Source organism: Hypanus sabinus, chromosome X2 (genome assembly GCF_030144855.1).
Source record: "Hypanus sabinus isolate sHypSab1 chromosome X2, sHypSab1.hap1, whole genome shotgun sequence".
NCBI lineage: Eukaryota > Metazoa > Chordata > Chondrichthyes > Myliobatiformes > Dasyatidae > Hypanus > Hypanus sabinus.
This window is the reverse complement of record NC_082739.1, coordinates 28,635,708-28,653,608: the sequence shown is the minus strand read 5'-3', so window position 1 is coordinate 28,653,608 and position 17,901 is coordinate 28,635,708. Positions and strand designations below refer to the sequence as shown.

The following is a 17,901-nucleotide window of genomic DNA, read 5'->3' as shown; positions in this document are numbered from 1 at the left end:
CTCCTAAACCTCTCCATAGCTCAGTCCCTTGACTCCCAGTGACATCCCCATAAATATACTCCACACTTCTTTCCCATGGAAGTATATTGATCTATCAATTATTTCCAACATTTTCTGTCCTATCCTTTTGGTGAATTGTGTACATGGAGACTCTTGTTTTCTAATGCGTCAGGACATGCTGGAAGAATTCAGCAGGTTAGATAGTATATATAAATAGGGAAGCAGGGTTAATGTTTAAGACTGACCTTTCATCAGAACATACCCGTTGGTAGGTGGGGTCTTCACTGGTGCTGCCAGACTACTGAAGGTTCCTGCAAACACGAGGAAATCTGCAGATGCTGGAAATTCAAACAACACACACAAAATGCTGGTGGAACACAGCAGGCCAGGCAGCATCTATAAGGAGAAGCACTGTCGACGTTTTGGGCCGAGACCCTTTGTCAGGACTAACTGAAAGGAGAGATACTATGAGATTTGAAAGTAGTGGGGGGAGGGGGAAATGCGAAATGATAGGAGAAGACCGGAGGGGGTGGGGTGAAGCTAAGAGCTGGAAAGGTGATTGGCGAAAGTGATACAGGGCTGGAGAAGGGAAAGGATCATGGGACGGGAGGCCTTGGGAGAAAGAAAGGGGGAGGGGAGCACCAGAGGGAGATGGAGAACAGGCAGAGTGATGGGCAGAGAGAGAAAAAACAAACAACTAAATATGTCAGGGATGGGGTAAGAAGGGGAGGAGGGGCATTAACGGAAGTTAGAGAAGTCAATGTTCATGCCATCAAGTTGGAGGCTACCCAGCCGTTATATAAGGTGTTGTTCCTCCAACCTGGGTGTGGCTTCATCTTGACTTCATCCATACTCAGCTTGGAGGAACAACACCTTATATACCGGCTAGGTAGCCTCCAACCTGATGGCATGAACATTGACTTCTCTAACTTCTGTTAATGCCCCTCCTTACCCCATCTTGCCTCTGTTAATAACCTAGTGTATATACCACCAGGCATGGGAGTTTATTCACCTTAATGTACTTTAAGAGACCTAACATTACCTCTTCGTTTGTGTAAAAATGCTCCAGCGTATTACTACTCCCCACACCAATCTCACTTTCCTCCATGTCCTTCTTGCTAAATATAGACACAAAACTTATTTAGGACTTCATCCACATCCTCCTCCTCCAAGCACATGTTCCCTCTTTTGTTGTGGTCCTTTGTGGTCCTCCCCTCTCCCTAGTTTTGCTCTTGTTTTTGTTGAATCAGCTCTGCATTCCCCTCACGGTACACATTGCTGTCTGGGTTTGTACCGTCAATACATTTGGATTTGTCATATTAGTTCCTGTAGCACCTCATCTTGAAAATGACTTGTTCATTCTTCTGTTTTCTTTCTATTTCAACCCCTCAATTCACGTCAGTACATCGCCACTGATCGAATTCTGTTCGTTAATCTCATATGACACTTTTATCAAAAGCTTTCTGAAATTCCAGATGCACATTAACTTAACTATTCTATAGGTTATCAACTCAGAAGATGTAACAGTTTTCAAACTTTGTTCAGCCCTTTAATTATTTTTGAAATCCCAGTTACCACTTCTTTTACAGAGGATACCAGAATTTTCTGTACCACTGATGATTTAATTACAATGATAGATATTAAACAATGGGTTTACATTTGTTGTTTTCCAATCTGTATATATTTTTTAATATGCTCCCATATATTGCTAGGAGCCTTGATCGAATTTAGCTGGAAATAATTGGATCCCTACTCTCAATTGCCTAAATTGGTGGTCACAGATTATCCAGAGATGCAAAGATCACCCCAGTTTGTTCCCCTTAGGCCACGTGCCTCCGGTAGATTGTGGGGAGAGCTGATAAATTTTGTGAGAAATGCGTGTTTACACTACAATTTCTGTTCACCTCTGTCCAATTCCCACTTCCCCAGAACTAAAATCATATCTACCTCATCTGCCTTTTCACACTCACTTTGTCCACAAAATTGTTATTTTGACCAAACTGTTAACTATTTTAATTGCTGAGTCAACTGTTCAGCACTTCCTGTCCTCATACTATTGTCCCACCACCCAGAGAGCGAGTAGCTTCAATTTCTTCCCTAAATGATTATGCAGCTTTCTCACAGATGAATCACAGATTTGACCTTGGTCACTACTTTACCAGTGGCTTTTTGTTGCACTTCTGTATGTCCCATCCATCCACTCCTTGACTCCACCCCCCCCCCCCCACAAGGTTCTGCCTGATCTCCAACCTCCCTATCCAACTTCCTCACCACTATTCCTCTCCTTTACCCAGGTCTCTGATAGCTCTAGACTGACCATACTAATAGTGTCGTGTTTATGCAAATCTCTGCTATACAATCCTGACTCAATATTCTCCATTGCCATGGACCCCTACTATGAACTGAGGGGTCTGTGGACCCCAGGTTGGGAACCCTTGCTTTAGAGAAATCAGTGCTATTCCAGCTCTGACTGTATCAGCAGAAGCAAGGGCTTTAGCTGCCTTTGTTCAAAACCATGGACTTCTTTGAACCACTGCGCTTCTCCACTACCTTTTCCTTTGAGTTTCCCCTAAAGACGTTTCACTTTGATCCAGGCTTTTGACCATTTGTTCTGGTATCTGTTACATGGATCGTTTCTTTGCTTGATAATGTACCAGCGAAACATCAACCAAAGAAAATAAAGGGTTTGAAGAGAGTGTAGAGAATTGCCAAATTGATTTCAGGCAGCTCCACTTGTGTGGATCAACTGGAGGAGTTGTGGTTCTTCTGCTTAGAACGGTGGAAGTTGTGAAATGATTTTATGAAGAATCCAGTAAAAGTAGATGGGGAGAAAGTTCCCATAGCCTGAGCAGTCAAGAAGCAGGGCACATGAAGTGAAGGAAATTGACAAAAGGACCAAGCATGGCTAGAAAAGTTATCTGGTTGGGCTCTAGGGTTACTATTGGGAGGAGCAGTGGAGTGTGGTTCGCTTGTAGAGTTCAAGAGGGATCTGGATTATTACCTGAATGGGGAGAGGCTGCAGAGGCATGGGGATTGGGACCAGATAGGATATGTTGCGTAGAGCTGGTATGAATGCAATGGGCTGAATGGTTTCCTGTGCTGTAACTTACTGGTCGTCATGATAAATCCATGTTTAAACAAGTAATTAATTTTGTACTTGGTGCTCTAAACTACTTCCCTATCTCAGGATAACAGTGATGCAGCTATTAGAGCCATTGCCTCATTGCTCCAGAACCTGGGTCTAATCCTGACTTGTGTTGCTGTCCATGTGGAGTTTGCATGTTCTCCCTGTGTTTATGTTGGTTTCCTGTGGTTGCCCTGGTTTCTTTCCCCATCCTGCAGATTGAAGGTCAACTGGCCATTGTAAATCACCCCAGAGTGCAATTTGGGAAGAATGTGGAAGGAATAAAATGGGATGATTGTGAGTGAGTGACTGATGATCCAGCATGGACTCATTGGGGGGAAAGGCCAGTTTCTGTGTGACTCTGACTGCAAATGTATGTGTCCACTTTTCATTTTTGATTTGCATTCTCCTCGACTCTGGCTCTATTGCCACATCAAAGGAGAGGTTGACCGTGCTGGAAGCATTCAGAAGGTCAGACAGAATCAGAGTCAGGTTTATTATCATCAGCAAGTGACGTGAAATTTGTTAACTTAGCAGCAGCAGTTCAATGCAATACATACATAATATAGAAGAGAAAATATAATAAATAAATCAATTACAGTATATGTATATTGAATAGATTTTTTTAAAACATGCAACAAAACAGAAATGTTGTATATTCAGAAAGGTGAGGTACTGTCCAAGGGTTCAATGTCCATTTAGGAATTGGATGGCAGAGGGGAAGAAGCTGTTCCTGAATAGCTGAGTGTGTGTCTTCAGGCTTCAGTACCTCCTACCTGATGGTAGCAGTGAGAAAAGGGCATGCTCTGGGTGCTGGAGGCCTTTAATAATGGACGCTGCCTTTCTGAGACACCGCTCCCTGAAGATGTCCTGGGTATTTTGTAGGCTAGTGCCCAAGATGGAGCTGACTAGATTTACAACCTTCTGCAGCTTCTTTCAGTCCTGTGCTGTAGCCCCTCCATACCAGACAGTGATGCAGCCTGTCAGAATGCTCTCCACGGTACAACCATAGAAGTTTTTGAGTGTATTTGTTGACATGCCAAATCTCTTCAAACTCCTGATAAATTATAACTGCTGTCTTGCCTTTTTTATAACTACTTCGATATGTTGGGACCAGGTTAGATCCTCAGAGATCTTGACACCCAGGAACTTAAAACTGCTCACTCTCTCCACTTCTGATCCCTCTGAGGATTGGTATGTGTTCCTTCGTCTTATCCTTCCTGAAGTCCACAGCAATCTCTTTCGTCTTACTGACATTGTGCCAAGTTGTTGCTGTGCACCACTGCACTAGTTGGCACGCCTCAGCTCCAGCAATGTTCATTTGATACTGACCTTGGGTGCTGTCTGTGTGGAGTTTGCATGTTCACCCCAAGACCGTGCAGGTTTCCTTTGGGTGCTCCGGCTTCCTCCTACATCCCAAAGATGTGGGGGGGGGGGGTGGTGTTGGTGGGTTAATTAGCCTCTGAATTCCCCTTGTATTTAGGCGAGAGGGAGGATCTTGGGGAGTTGAGAATAAAATGGGATCAGTGTAAATAGGTAGTTAATGGTTACCAAGGACTGATTTTCCTTCTCAAACCCCAAGGGTTCAGTTTGAGGAAATCTGTTTCTTTGCTTGTTAAAATGTTTGTTGTGAACTTTGGCCACCTGGTTCTTGTGATTGTGCTGGGGCAACTCCCTCTGCTGAGGGTTTTATGCAGAGCAATACACTGTAGAGACAAGCCGTTTGGCCCAGTGAGACTTCACAGACCAACACGCATTGGTTTTGTACTCATTTTATCCTCTCAGTATTTTCAGCAACTCTCCAGGCTGTATCACTCATAGTTTACAGCAGGCAATTAACCTAACGATCTGCACAACTATTGGCTGTGGAAGGAAATTGGAGCATGTGGTAGAAACCTGCATAGTCACAGGGAGATTGTAAAAATTTTCCACCTGCAGCTCAGTCACTTCCAAATTACCACTTGTTCAGCTTTTGGTGATTGGAGCATTGTAATATACAACGGACCTGGAGAATTAAGCACATAGGTTGAAGGTGAGAGAGGTGAGATTTAATAGGGACGTAAAGGGCAAAGTTTTTACCCAGAGTGGTCCATATATGAAATGAGCTGCCAAAAGAAGTGGTTAAGACAGCTGGATTAACAACATTTTAAAAGGTACTTGTACAGGTATGTGGATAGGAAAGAGGGATATGTGTGTAAATGGGGCTAGCTTAGACACACTTCTTGATTGGCATGCAAAGGGCCTGCTTTGACTGAGTAGTTCTGAAGGGGTCACTTCAAAAGTGTGCAGGTTATGGAATGACTCAATGTAGCTGCTGTGTACCCTGATTGTAATCATTGGTGTTCATGGTTTATTCTCACTGTAATTCAGTGTGAAGTGTATTGACCTGCTGTGTACATGTCTGTACAGGTGTGGGTATGCGATGAGCTGGGTGGAGACAGACTGTGGGAGGAGGATTTATCTGATTTTTATTGACGTAAACAGTTAACCCGAGTTTCACTTAGCTCACCAGGCCCTGTTTTAGTGGTGTAATTAGAAAGGACTGATTTCAAAGTAACAGGAGTATTGGTAAAAGCAGAAAACACTCTTCAGGTCAGACAGCATCTGTGGGAAGAGAAACGTCAAATCTTGGATTAAGTTCTCATTAAAACTACTTTGACAGAGTTTTATACTGCTATTTTGATGTAAAGTTTCCCATCTGAAATGTTACCTGCTGGGTATTTCCAACATTTTGTTGTTATTTTTGATTACAGACATCAACAGCTCATTTGATTTTCAAATTCAAATTCAAAATGCATGAAAATTAACTTTCTGTAGCAGCAGCACAGTATGTTACAAACATGACAAACATATTTTAACAAATTAACATGAATTGTACAAAAATTACATGTGCAAAAATAAGCAATGACACTAGTGGAAGTTCAGGGAGATAAAGGAATATAGTCTGAGGTAGTGATGGGAGTTATCAAGTTGGTTCAGGAACCTGAGAGAGTGGGGAAAAGCTGTTACTGAACCTCCTGCCTGATAGTAGTATTGTAAAGAGGGCATGGCCTGGATGGTGGATGTCACACTCATGGAATCATAGTGCAATACAGTATGGATACAGGCTCATTGGCATAACAAGTCCATGCCCTCCCAGTTCATCCTAATATTCTGTGCTCAGCCACATCCCTCTAAGCCCTGCCCCTCCATGTACCTATCCAAGTGCTTCTTAAATGATTCTATTGTACCTGTGTGAACCACTTCTTCTGGCAGCTCATTCCGTATACTCACCACCCTCTGCAAGGAAGAGTTGCTCCTCCAGTCCCTTTTAAATCTTTCCCTCTCATCCTGAACCTATGGCCCTTTGGTCTTCCTTAACCTGGAGAAAAGACCGTTACCGTCCAACTTAATATGTTTCCTTTCTTTTTTCTTTTTCAATCTTTTTATTGATTTTCATATATACACAAAAAAATAACATAGTAATAAGTAAGTTGTGAATACAATAGACTTGAAATCACATTGATAATAAGATAACAATATCCTACTAAACATCAACAGAAGAGAATACCTTAATCAATCAAGTCCACATGATTATATGAAAAAAAACAAAAATAACCATTAAAAAAGAAAAAAAAATATATTAAAAATATGTGAAAAAAAAATATATAAAAAAAAATAAAACACTAAACTAAACTAACCTGGGCAATAATAACAGTTTACAAGTATATGATAGTGTCAAAGAACTCCGGAACTCCATACCTGAACATGAATAAGCAGAGAAAAGGTCTGGAAAAGGCCAAATTAATTCATATGAAAATGTCTAATAAACGGTCTCCAAGTTTCTTCAAATTTAATTGATGAGTCAAAGATAGTGCTTCTAATTTTTTCCAAGCTCAGATAAGAAATAGTTTGAGAAAGCCATTGAAATGTGGTAGGAGGATTTACTTCTTTCCAATTTTGTAATATAGAACTTCTGGCCATTAATGTTACAAAAGCAATCATTCGTCTGATTGAAGGGGAAAACTGATTACCATCTTCATTTGGTATGCCAAAAATTGCAGTAATAGAATGAGGTTGTAAATCTATATTCCAAATTGAGGAAATAGTAGTAAATATGTCCTTCCAATAATTATGTAAAGTGGGACATGACCAGAACATATGGGTCAATGAGGCCACTTCTGAATGACATCTGTCACATTGAGGGTTAATATGAGAATAGAATCGAGCAAGTTTATCTTTAGACATATGAGCTCTATGTACAATTTTAAATTGTATTAAAGCATGTTTAGCACATATAGAAGAAGAATTAACCATCTGCAAAATTTTTTCCCATTTATCTGTTGATATGTTATATTGAAGTTCTTTTTCCCATTCTTGTTTAATTCTAACTGATATTTCTGGTTGTATCTTCATAATCATATTATAAATAAAAGCTACTAATCCCTTTTGACAAGGATTTAAGGTAAAGATCAAATCTGTAATGTCCACCAAAGTTGAATTAGGAAAAGATGGTAAAACTTTATGCAAGAAATTTCTAATTTGTAAATATCTGAAAAAATTAGATTTAGGTAATTCAAATTTGTTGGAAAGTTGATCAAATGACATCAAAGTATCTTCAAAAAAAAGATCACGAAAACATTTTATACCTTTCCTTTTCCATATGTTAAAAGCTTGATCTGTCCAGGAAGGTTTGAAAAAGAAATTAAATAAGATAGGGCTATCAAGAACAAAGTTTTTCAAACTAAAAAACTTACGAAATTGAAACCAGATTCGTAATGTATGTTTAATAACAGGATTAAATATTTGTTTATTAAATTTAACTAAATCCGCAGGAAGACAAGAACCAAGAACAGAGAATAGAGAATATCCCTTTACCTCATTACATTCCAAATTTATCCACTGTGGGCACAGTGGTGAATCCAAATCTAGTTTCCAATACAATAAATTACGAATATTATTTGCCCAATAATAAAATCTAAAATTGGGTAAAGCTAAACCACCATCTTTTTTTGATTTTTGTAATTGCTTTTTACTTAACCTAGGGTTTTTATTTTGCCACACAAATGAGGAAATTTTTGAATCAATGCTATCAAAAAAAGATTTAGGAATAAAAACTGGTAGGGCTTGAAATAAGTATAAAAATTTCGGTAAAATCATCATTTTAACAGCATTAATCCGACCAATTAATGATAAAAACAAAGGAGACCATCTTGTAGTAAGTTGATGAATTTGATGAAGCATAGGTAAAAAATTCAGTCTAAATAAATCTTTATATTTCTTGGTAATTTTAATACCTAGATAGGTAAAGTTATCAATAACAACTTTAAATGGTATCCTATCACTCAATAAAGTTTGTGCATTTAAAGGAAATAATTCACTCTTATCTAAATTTAGTTTATAACCAGAAAAAGTACCAAATTGAACCAACAGGGATAAAATAGCAGGAATAGACCTATCAGGGTCAGAAATATATAACAACAAATCATCAGCATAAAGAGATAATTCGTATAACTTCTCATTACGGGTAATACCAAAAATATTAGGAGATTCACGAATAGCAATTGCTAAAGGTTCTAATGCAATATTAAATAATAAAGGACTTAAGGGACAGCCTTGTCTCGTACCACGAGATAATTGAAAAAAAGAAGATCTGTAGTTATTTGTAAAAACAGAAGCGACAGGTTTATGATATATTAATTTAATCCATGATATAAAGTTAGGACTAAAATTAAAATTTCTCAATGTATTAAATAAATATATCCATTCAACTCTATCAAAGGCTTTTTCAGCATCTAATGAAATAACACATTCTGGGATTGTGGGTGGTGAAGTATGAATTATATTAATCAATTTTCTAACATTAAAAAAGGAATACCGATTCCTCATAAAACCAGTTTGATCTTCTGAAATAATCTGAGATAGTACTTTTTCTAATCTAATAGCTAAAATTTTTGTAAGAATCTTAGAATCTACATTTAATAGTGATATAGGGCGATAAGATGTACATAAAGTAGGATCTTTATCTTTTTTAAGAATTAGAGAAATATTAGCTTCATAAAAAGATTGAGGTAATCTCTTCTTAGCAAACGCATCATTAAAAATTTCACATAACCAAGGAGAAAGCAAAGAAGAAAAAGTTTTAAAAAATTCTACTATATAACCATCAGGACCAGGAGCTTTCCCTGAATTCATTGATGAGATAGCCTCTCCTATTTCCACCATAGAAATAGGAGCATCTAACAGGCTGTGGTCTTCATCAGCCAATTTAGGAATATTCAAATTGTTAAAAAAATTATCTATCATGGACTGGTCAAATATGTTTCCTGTCATTTTAAACACATTTATTAGGTTGCTCTTCATTCTCCTATATTCTGAGGAATAAAGGTGTAGCCCGGCCAACTTCTCCCTATGACTCAGACCCTCTAATCCTGACAACTTCCTCATAACTCTTCTCTGCACTCATTCCAGCTTAATCAAATATTTCCTGTAAACAAAAATGTACTCAGTAGTCCAAGTGTAACCTCACCAATTACTTAATGTACAGCATTATGTCCCAACTCCTCTTCTCAATGCCCTGGTCAGATAAATGTCTGCATAATAAATACCTTTCTCACCACCCTGTCTACCTGTTATGCTGCTTTCAACAAACTATACACTTGTACACTCCCTCCCTGGTGTTCCACTCTTCATAGTGCAAGTCTTCCACTGGTTTTCAGAACTGCATCACCGCACACTTACCAGTATTGAGTTCCATTTGCCACTCCTTGGCTCATTTCCCTAACTCATCAAGATTCCCCCTATAATCTGTGATCATCATCTTCACCATCATCAACCCCTGCTAATTTTAGATCATCTGTAAATTTGCTGCTCAGGTCTTGTGCATTCACATCAAAATCAATTAAGAATAACAAGGGTCCCAACACTGGCCCTGCAGCACACCAGTAGTCACTGTCCTCCATTCTGAGAAACAACCTTCAACCACCAACCTCTGAGCTAGTTTTGAATTCACTTAATTAACTCTCCTTGAACCCACAGAATCAAACCTTACAGACCAGCCTACCATGTGGGACCGTGTCTTGCTAAAATTCATGTAGATAACAAGCTCAATGTTCAGGGGTTCCATTGCGTTAGACATGATACAGTGGGAAGGATTAAAGGGGAATGGGTGGCATTACTAGATGGGGAATAATGTTAGAGCAGTGCGCAGTCAGGACACAGTGGAGAGCTCATCTACTGAGGTTATATGGGTGGAACTGAGGAATAAGAAAGGGATGACCATGTTAATGGGATTATAGTATAGACCTTTCAATAGTCGGTGAGATTTTGAGGAGTAAATTTGTAGAGAGATCACAGTTGAAAGAAACAAAGTAGTGATAGGTGATTTGTGATTTGGATCTACTATTGGAGAATGATAGGTGACGGAAGTTTGTGCAGGGCAACACTTCGTATCTAGTGATCATAATGCCATTAGTTTCAAAGTAATTATGGAAAAAGATAAGTTGCTTTCTGGCTGTTAGAGAAATTTACTATCATCAATTAGACTTGAACAAAGGCACAGACCCTGGTATTCAGTTTAATTATCTTATTGCCTGGCCACGGAGAGCTCATTAAGCGACTCCGCTAAAGTGAGCACAAGCACGGTCTTTTATGCCTTAAAGTACATGCAGTTCAGCAGTTCTCAGGGTTCAAGAGTTCCTGCTTAGACCTTATCGACAAGGTTCAGGATGCTTCCATACCTTACACAAAATTAGACATGGGGTCCCCACAAACACTGTCAGTTCCCCATTAATGAGAAGAAACCACGCGTCAGTCCTGTAGCCTCGAAGGCCAAAGGAACCTTAACATTAATTACAAGAAACCAAGCCATGTAATCTGGAAGGCTAAGGGTGTGCCTTATCAGTTCATTTCTAACAGAACTTATCGCTAATTAGTATGAGTAGACAGACAGACCCCTTTTGTTTCTTACCCCACCCTGCTATTCTCATGATTTTGTTAACCCTTAATTCTCAGAGTTAGTTTTCTTCCACACTAGCAAAGGTGTTCATGGTAAGTGGGAGGCATATAAAAGTGGAATTTTCTGAATACAGAGTTTGTATGTTCCTGTCAGAATAAAAAAAAAACAAGGATGACAGGTTTACGGAACCTTGGTTTTCAGGAGATATTGAGGCCCTGGTAAAGACAAAGAATTAGGTGCATAGCAGGAAAATGCAGGCAGGAACAAATGAGGTACTTGAGTATAAGAAATTCACGAGAACACTTAAAGAAGGAAATCAGGAGGGCTAAAAGAAGGCATGAAGTTGCTCTGGCAGACTAGGCGAAGGAGAATCCCATAAGTTTCTATAGATATATTAAGAACAAAAGGATAGCAAGGGACAAAATTGGTCCTTTTGAAGATCAGTGTGGTCATCTACGTATAGAGCCAAAAGAGATGGGGGAGCTCTTAAATGGATTTTTTTTTCGCATCTGTATTTATTTAGGAGATGGAGACAGAGTCTATAGAAGTGAGGCAAATTAGGGTCAAGGACTGACGGGGTGTTTCCCCAGATCTTGCGGGAGGTTAGAGCAGAAATTGCAGGGGCCCTAGCAGAGATATTTAAAACCAGAGGGTTAGAGGATAGCTAATGTTGTTCCATTGTTTAAGAAAGGCTCTTAGAGGAAGCCAGGAATTTATAGGCTGCTGAGTCAGTCATCAGGTAGTGGGTAAGCTATTGGAAAGTATTCTAAGGGACTAAGTATGTAAGTATTTGAATAGACATGGTCTGATTTGGGATTGTCAACATGGCTTTGTGCATGGTAGGTCATATCTAACTAATCTTACAGAGATTTATGAAGTTACCAGGAAAGTTGAAGAAAAGGCATTGGATGATGTTGACATGGAATTTAGCAAGGCCTTTAACAAAGCCACATGGGGGGTTGGTCAAGAAGGTTCAGTCACTTGGCATTCAAGATGAGGTAGTAAACTGGATTAGACATGGGCTTTGTGGGAGAAACCAGAGAGTGGTAGTAGGTAGTTGCCTCTCTGACTGGAGGCCTGTGACTAGTGGAGTGCCGCGGGGATCAGTGCTGGGTCCATTGTTGCTTGTCATCTATATCAATGGTCTGGATGATGATGTAAACTGGATCAGCAAATTTTTGAATGTTGCCATATTGGGGGTATAATGGACAGGGAGAGTATCAAAGCTTGCAGTGGGATCTGGACCAACTGAAAAAATAGTGGAGGAATGGCAGATGGAATTTAATGCAGACAAGGTGAGATATTGTACTCTGGGAGGACAAACCACAATAGGATTTGCACAGTGAATGGTAGGGTACTGAGGAGTGTGGTAGAACAGAGGGATCTGGGAATACAGGTCCATAATTCATTGAAAGTAGCATCACAAGTAGATAGGCTTGTAAAGAAAGCCTTTGACACATTAGCCTTGAGAAATCAAAATATTGAGTACAGGAGTTAGGATGTTATGTTGAAGTTGTGTAAGACAGTGAAGCCTAATTTGAAGTATTGTGTACAGTTCTGGTCACCTACTTACAGGAAAGATGTAAATAAGATTGAAAGAGCACCAAGAAAAAATTACAATTGACTTGAGTTGTAGGGAAAAGTTGAATACATTAGGGCTTTATTCCCTCAGACATGGGAGAATGAGGGGAAATGCGATTATGGGTGTTTGGCATCTGTCTGTCTCGAAGGACAATGGGTGCTGATCATCATCACAAGCGTGGTCAGAAAGTATGGAGACCCTGAGATACCCAGCTGTGAAGATCCCCCTCAGCCTCACCAGTGTAGTCCAAAGAAAAGCTTCTGAAGCAATGCATTTGGCACCAGATTGGCTGCAGGAGCTGATGGAAGGATGCCTTAGGGGCTTCACTCTGGATCTGCTGTCTGGGTTTACTCCTGAAGACTTTGTCTCTCCTGAGGCTGACCACAAGGCAGTGGGGCTATTTACCCATAGCTGGGGATCTGGTTCACGAGCACCAGGGTGTGTCCATACACCGGTGGGCCTGTGTGCTATGTGTGCAGAGGCCAGACCTCCTCCCCATTCTCTGTAGTTCAGCCTAAGTCCGAAAGGAGTTCAGTTACCGTGTGTCACCAGCAAGGAGGCACTACACGGGAGAGGCTATGTACTGGCACATTCAGCTCTACTTTTCGTGAGTCTGCTAGCCAGGGGTGGAAGCTGAAAGTGAGAGCAACAAGCACTGCCCACTACACTACCACACTACCATTTGTCACCAATATGGTTGTTAGTGGGTATAGATAGGTATTTTCCACTAAGGTTGGTGAGACTAGAATGAGATATCATGGTTAAGCATGAAAGGTAAACTGTTCAAGGGGAACTTAAGCAAGAACTTTATCACTCAGAGGGTGCCGAAAGTGTGAAAGAAGCTACCAATAGAAGTGGGTTCAATTTCAGCATTTAAGAGAAATTTAGATGGGTACATGGATGGGAAGGCTATGGTCTATGTGCAGGTCGATGGGACTAGGGAGCATAATAGTTCAGCACAGACTAGATGGACTGAAGGACCTGTTTCTGTGCTGTAGTGTTCTGACTTTTTGACTCTATGACTAGCATCCACTGCCTATCCTCATCTACCTTTTTGGTTACTTCTTCAAAAAAACTGAAATATTTTTCAAGCATGACATTCCGCACACAAAGCCATGTCAATGCTTCCTAATCAGACTTTGTCTGTTGATACACTGGTTGATCATGTCCCTCACTTGCCACCACTGATGTCGGGCTGACTGGACTGCAGTCGCCTGCTTATCTTTGCTACCCTTCTTAAAAATTGAATGACGTTAGCCACCTCCCACTTCACTAGTGGCTAACAATGATGCAAATATCTCGGCAAGGGATGCCACAATTCCTTCTCTGGTTTCCCACAAAGGCAGAGGATGCATTCAGTCAGGTCCTGGGGAATTTATTCATCTTAATGCACTGAGGCTCCTCTTCATTGATAATAAGAATAGTTCCCTAAACTTGTCATATTTACTCTTCACCCTAGCAGAAGCATGCTGCTCCTGGACTCTTAATGCCACCCTTGTAAAAGGCTTCCACTTGCTCTTACTTCTTACCCTCAAACAGGCTCACCTCTACTAAATTAGACCTGCTCCAGTTTAGGATCCTAACCTGCAGAGCTGTCCTATCCTTTCTGTCATAGAATTATGGTCATTAGTGCCAAAGTGCTCCCTGGCTAAAACTTCATTTACCTGCCCTGCCTCATACCCAAAGAGGAGGTCCAGTATTGAACCCTCCCAATCTTTGTCCTTTCTGTATACCTTCTCATCACCATCCATGATCTGCCAACAATGAAATCATTGGTGGCATTGGAGTTATGCTTGGCTACATAGTCATAGGTATAGTGAAAGCAGAGCATGGGGACTAAGCACACAGCCCTGAGGTGTGTCTGTGTTGATGGTCAGTGAATAGCAAATGATGGTACTTATCCACACTGATTGTGATTTCCTGACGAGGAGGTCAAGAATCCAACTGCAAGGGAGGTACAGAGGCCCAGTTCTTAGAGCTTGATGATAAATTTTGATGAGGTAATGGTGTTGAGCAGCAGGTTGTAGTCAATAAACATCCTGATATTCTGGTTGTCCAGGCAGTCCAGATCAGATTGGAGAGCCAGCGAGGTAGTATCTGCTGTAGACCTAATGTGTTAATTGGTGGCACAATAGCTCAGGAGGGAGTTAATGTGAGAACTTTGTGACAGGTCACAGTCCCAGCCTGGTACAGAGCAAATTGTTGCAGCCTGGGGCTGTAAGTCTCCTGTTCTTGATGGCCTTCAGCTAGTCTTAATTTTCTCTGGTGCAATAACTTGTGTGTTGGCTTTAATACAGTAGGGTTGTCCTGATCTTGTAATGGGTTCCACTAAATTGGAAAACGACAAATGTAACTCCTTGTCGAATAATTTACCCTGATTTATCGTATTTTACTGTAAAAGAATTTTGTCGCCAGTTTACTATGAGAAACTTTACTCTGTTAGGAAGCAAAGATAATGACACTGACCTCTGCATAATGTTAACCTTTAATATGTGATCACAGGGAGCCATTGTCCTAACGACTCCATCAATGTCAGGTTGCATTTAAATTTATGCAGTAAATTTTGGGAAATGGCCAACAGCCAAACATACTTGGTCAATGATTTCAAGAAGCGCTTGCTAGGTACAAGCAAGTCTGCAAATATTCCCACGCAATACACAAAATTGGAATTGCACACCTACAGTCAGTTCCTCTATTAGCCAGACAATCTCGGACAAAGGTTAACAATACCTCATCACTGGCATGATCTATTGCTGGATCTTGTTGGCGCACACAAACAAGGCAGCGGCTGTATCTTATCATGTCACCCTCATGATCCGAATCTTGAGCAATACTTAGCTCTTCAAGCTTGACAACAAAGCTTAATTCAAAGTTTTTCCTCTTTTTCCTCTTAATTTCCTCTTAATTTTCTTCTGCACTTGTAAATGATAAAAATGATTAGGATGACATAAGGGCAACCATGGTAGCATAGCGGTAAACATGACATTACAGCTCAGGGTGCAGAGTTCAAATCCAGCGCTATCTGTAAAGAGTTTGTACGTGAATGTGTAGGTGTCCTCGGGGTGCTTCAGTTTCCTCTCACAGTCCAGGTCATTATAAATTATGTGATTAGGCTAGGGTTAAATAGGTGGGTTGCTGGGAGGTGTGGCTCATTGGGCTGGAAGGGCCTGTTCTGCACTGGACCTCTAAGTAAATAAATAGAGAGAACAAAAGGCTCGAGTTAAGTTAAGTAAGTAGGTATTGATGTTATAGATATAATGTGGGAAAATGTAAATATTTTTGCAGGGGGAGAAACTACAATTTATTGAAATGGTGAGAGATCATAGAGTCTGTGATACAGAAGGATCTGGATGTCCAAGTACATAATTCCCAAAAGACTTCTTTCTGGGACACTAAGCAATTAAGATTGCCAAGAAAATGTTGCTGCCTATTACATTGGGAGTTGAATACAAATGTAGACGTGGATGGAGTTTGCTCTGAGGGACCCATGCGTAGGTCCTTGAACAGTGTTGGATTCCTTATTTAAGGATGGTAGTAATTGTGTTGGAAGTAGTTCAGAGCTTTTCTGGACTACTGTGTGGCTCTGGCATCTTGTCTAATTGGGAAAAATTGGATGGACCGGACTTGTATCCACACAAGAGTTTTAAAAATGAGAGGTGATATGCTTGAGATATATTAGATCCTGAGGAACTTCAATGAGTGTTTTCTCCATAGCTTTTAATGCTTCAGTAATTCAAAGGCAAATATGGATACATGGGACTTACAGAGGGATCTTGGCACTGAGTCCATAGCTCACCTAGTCGATAGGGTAGTTAAGAAGATATATGACATATTTGATTTCATTGACTGGGGCACTGCATATAAGAGCCAGGAAGAGAAATAAAATTTTGGTTAGTTGTGCAATTCTGGTTGCTTCATAACAGAAGGGTGTGAAGTTCAGAGAAGATGCAGGATGGATTACAGGGTCTGTGCTAGAAGGGAAAGTTGGACAAACTTGGGTTACTTTCTCTGGGGCAGCGGAGGCTGAGGAGAGACCTGATGGAAGTTTACAAAATTATGAGAGGCATAGGTAGATTGTCAGAATCATTTTTTTACCACGGTAGGAATGTTAAATACTAGGGCATGCATTTAAGGTGAGAGGGAGGGAATGTCAAATGAGATGTGTGAGGCAGATGTTTTACACAGAGAGGTGAGTGCCTGGAACGTGCTACTGGTGTGGGGGGAGTATTGGAGTAAGATGTGATAGTTTAAGATTCTGTTGCAAACATGAATCTGGAGAGGAATGAATTATGTGCAGGCAAAAGAGTACTAGTTGAATTTACCATTGTGTTCAGCGAAGACATTGTGGGTTTAAGGACCTGATCCTGTGCTGTATTGTTCTATGTTCACCTGGAGAGTGGTTAGAATCTGGATCATACTGTTTGGTGGTGGAAGTAGGTAATGTAGAACACAGGAACAGGCCTTTTGGCCTTCAGTGTCTATGCCAACTATGATACCAGTTTAAACATCTACCGGCACGTGATCCAAATTCCTCGATTTCTTGTTTGTTCACGCGCCTGCCTCTTGTATGTAGCTGTTGTTTCTGCTTCCTCCATCTCCTTTTGCAGCATGTCCTGGACATGCTCACAGGAACTTGAGTTCACAGGAACTCTCAGGAACTTGCTCACAAATCTCCTTTAGACTTAGCTCTTCTCACCTGAAATCTACACCCTCTAGTATTTGACAAGGCCTGAAGAAGGGTGGACCTGCTCAGACTCAAACTGGATGCCAGTTAGTAGGTGAATGGTGAGTAACTGCCCTTGATAGTGCTTGGCATCACTCAGCTGTGGACCAACAAGAGTCTGACTGGGGTGGGATGAGCCAGATTAGGTTTATCATACGTTTTTCAGATAGGATATACATGCGCAATTTTCTACATCATAATCTATTTGACGTTGCAACAGTGCTGGAATAGCTGGTTCTTAGTCTAGCTATGATATTGTCTGATCAACAGCTTTTTCAGCATCCAATGTTCTTAGTCTGTGATACCATGGTGGAGTGAGTCAAACTGGCTCAAAACTGGCTTCTATGCCATTGAAAATATTTGGAGGGTCTCGGCGCTTCTGCCTATACATGTTGCATGTGCTTCAGCATTGTCTTTGACCATGGTGGCACCATTGCAGAGCATTGGCATGTTCAATGTTTAATTGTCCACTGTCTTTCATGGATGGATTTGGTGGGGCTGCAAGCTTCGATTGGATCCATTAGTTGTGGCATCAT

At 40.5% G+C, this 17,901-nt stretch overlaps 1 protein-coding gene across 1 annotated transcript in view; it reads left to right on the top strand.

The window, feature by feature from the left end:
* LOC132385214 (suppressor of tumorigenicity 14 protein-like) overlaps positions 1-17,901 on the top strand; it is a 131,460-nt gene that overhangs the window by 17,678 nt on the left and 95,881 nt on the right. The window lies entirely within an intron of this gene.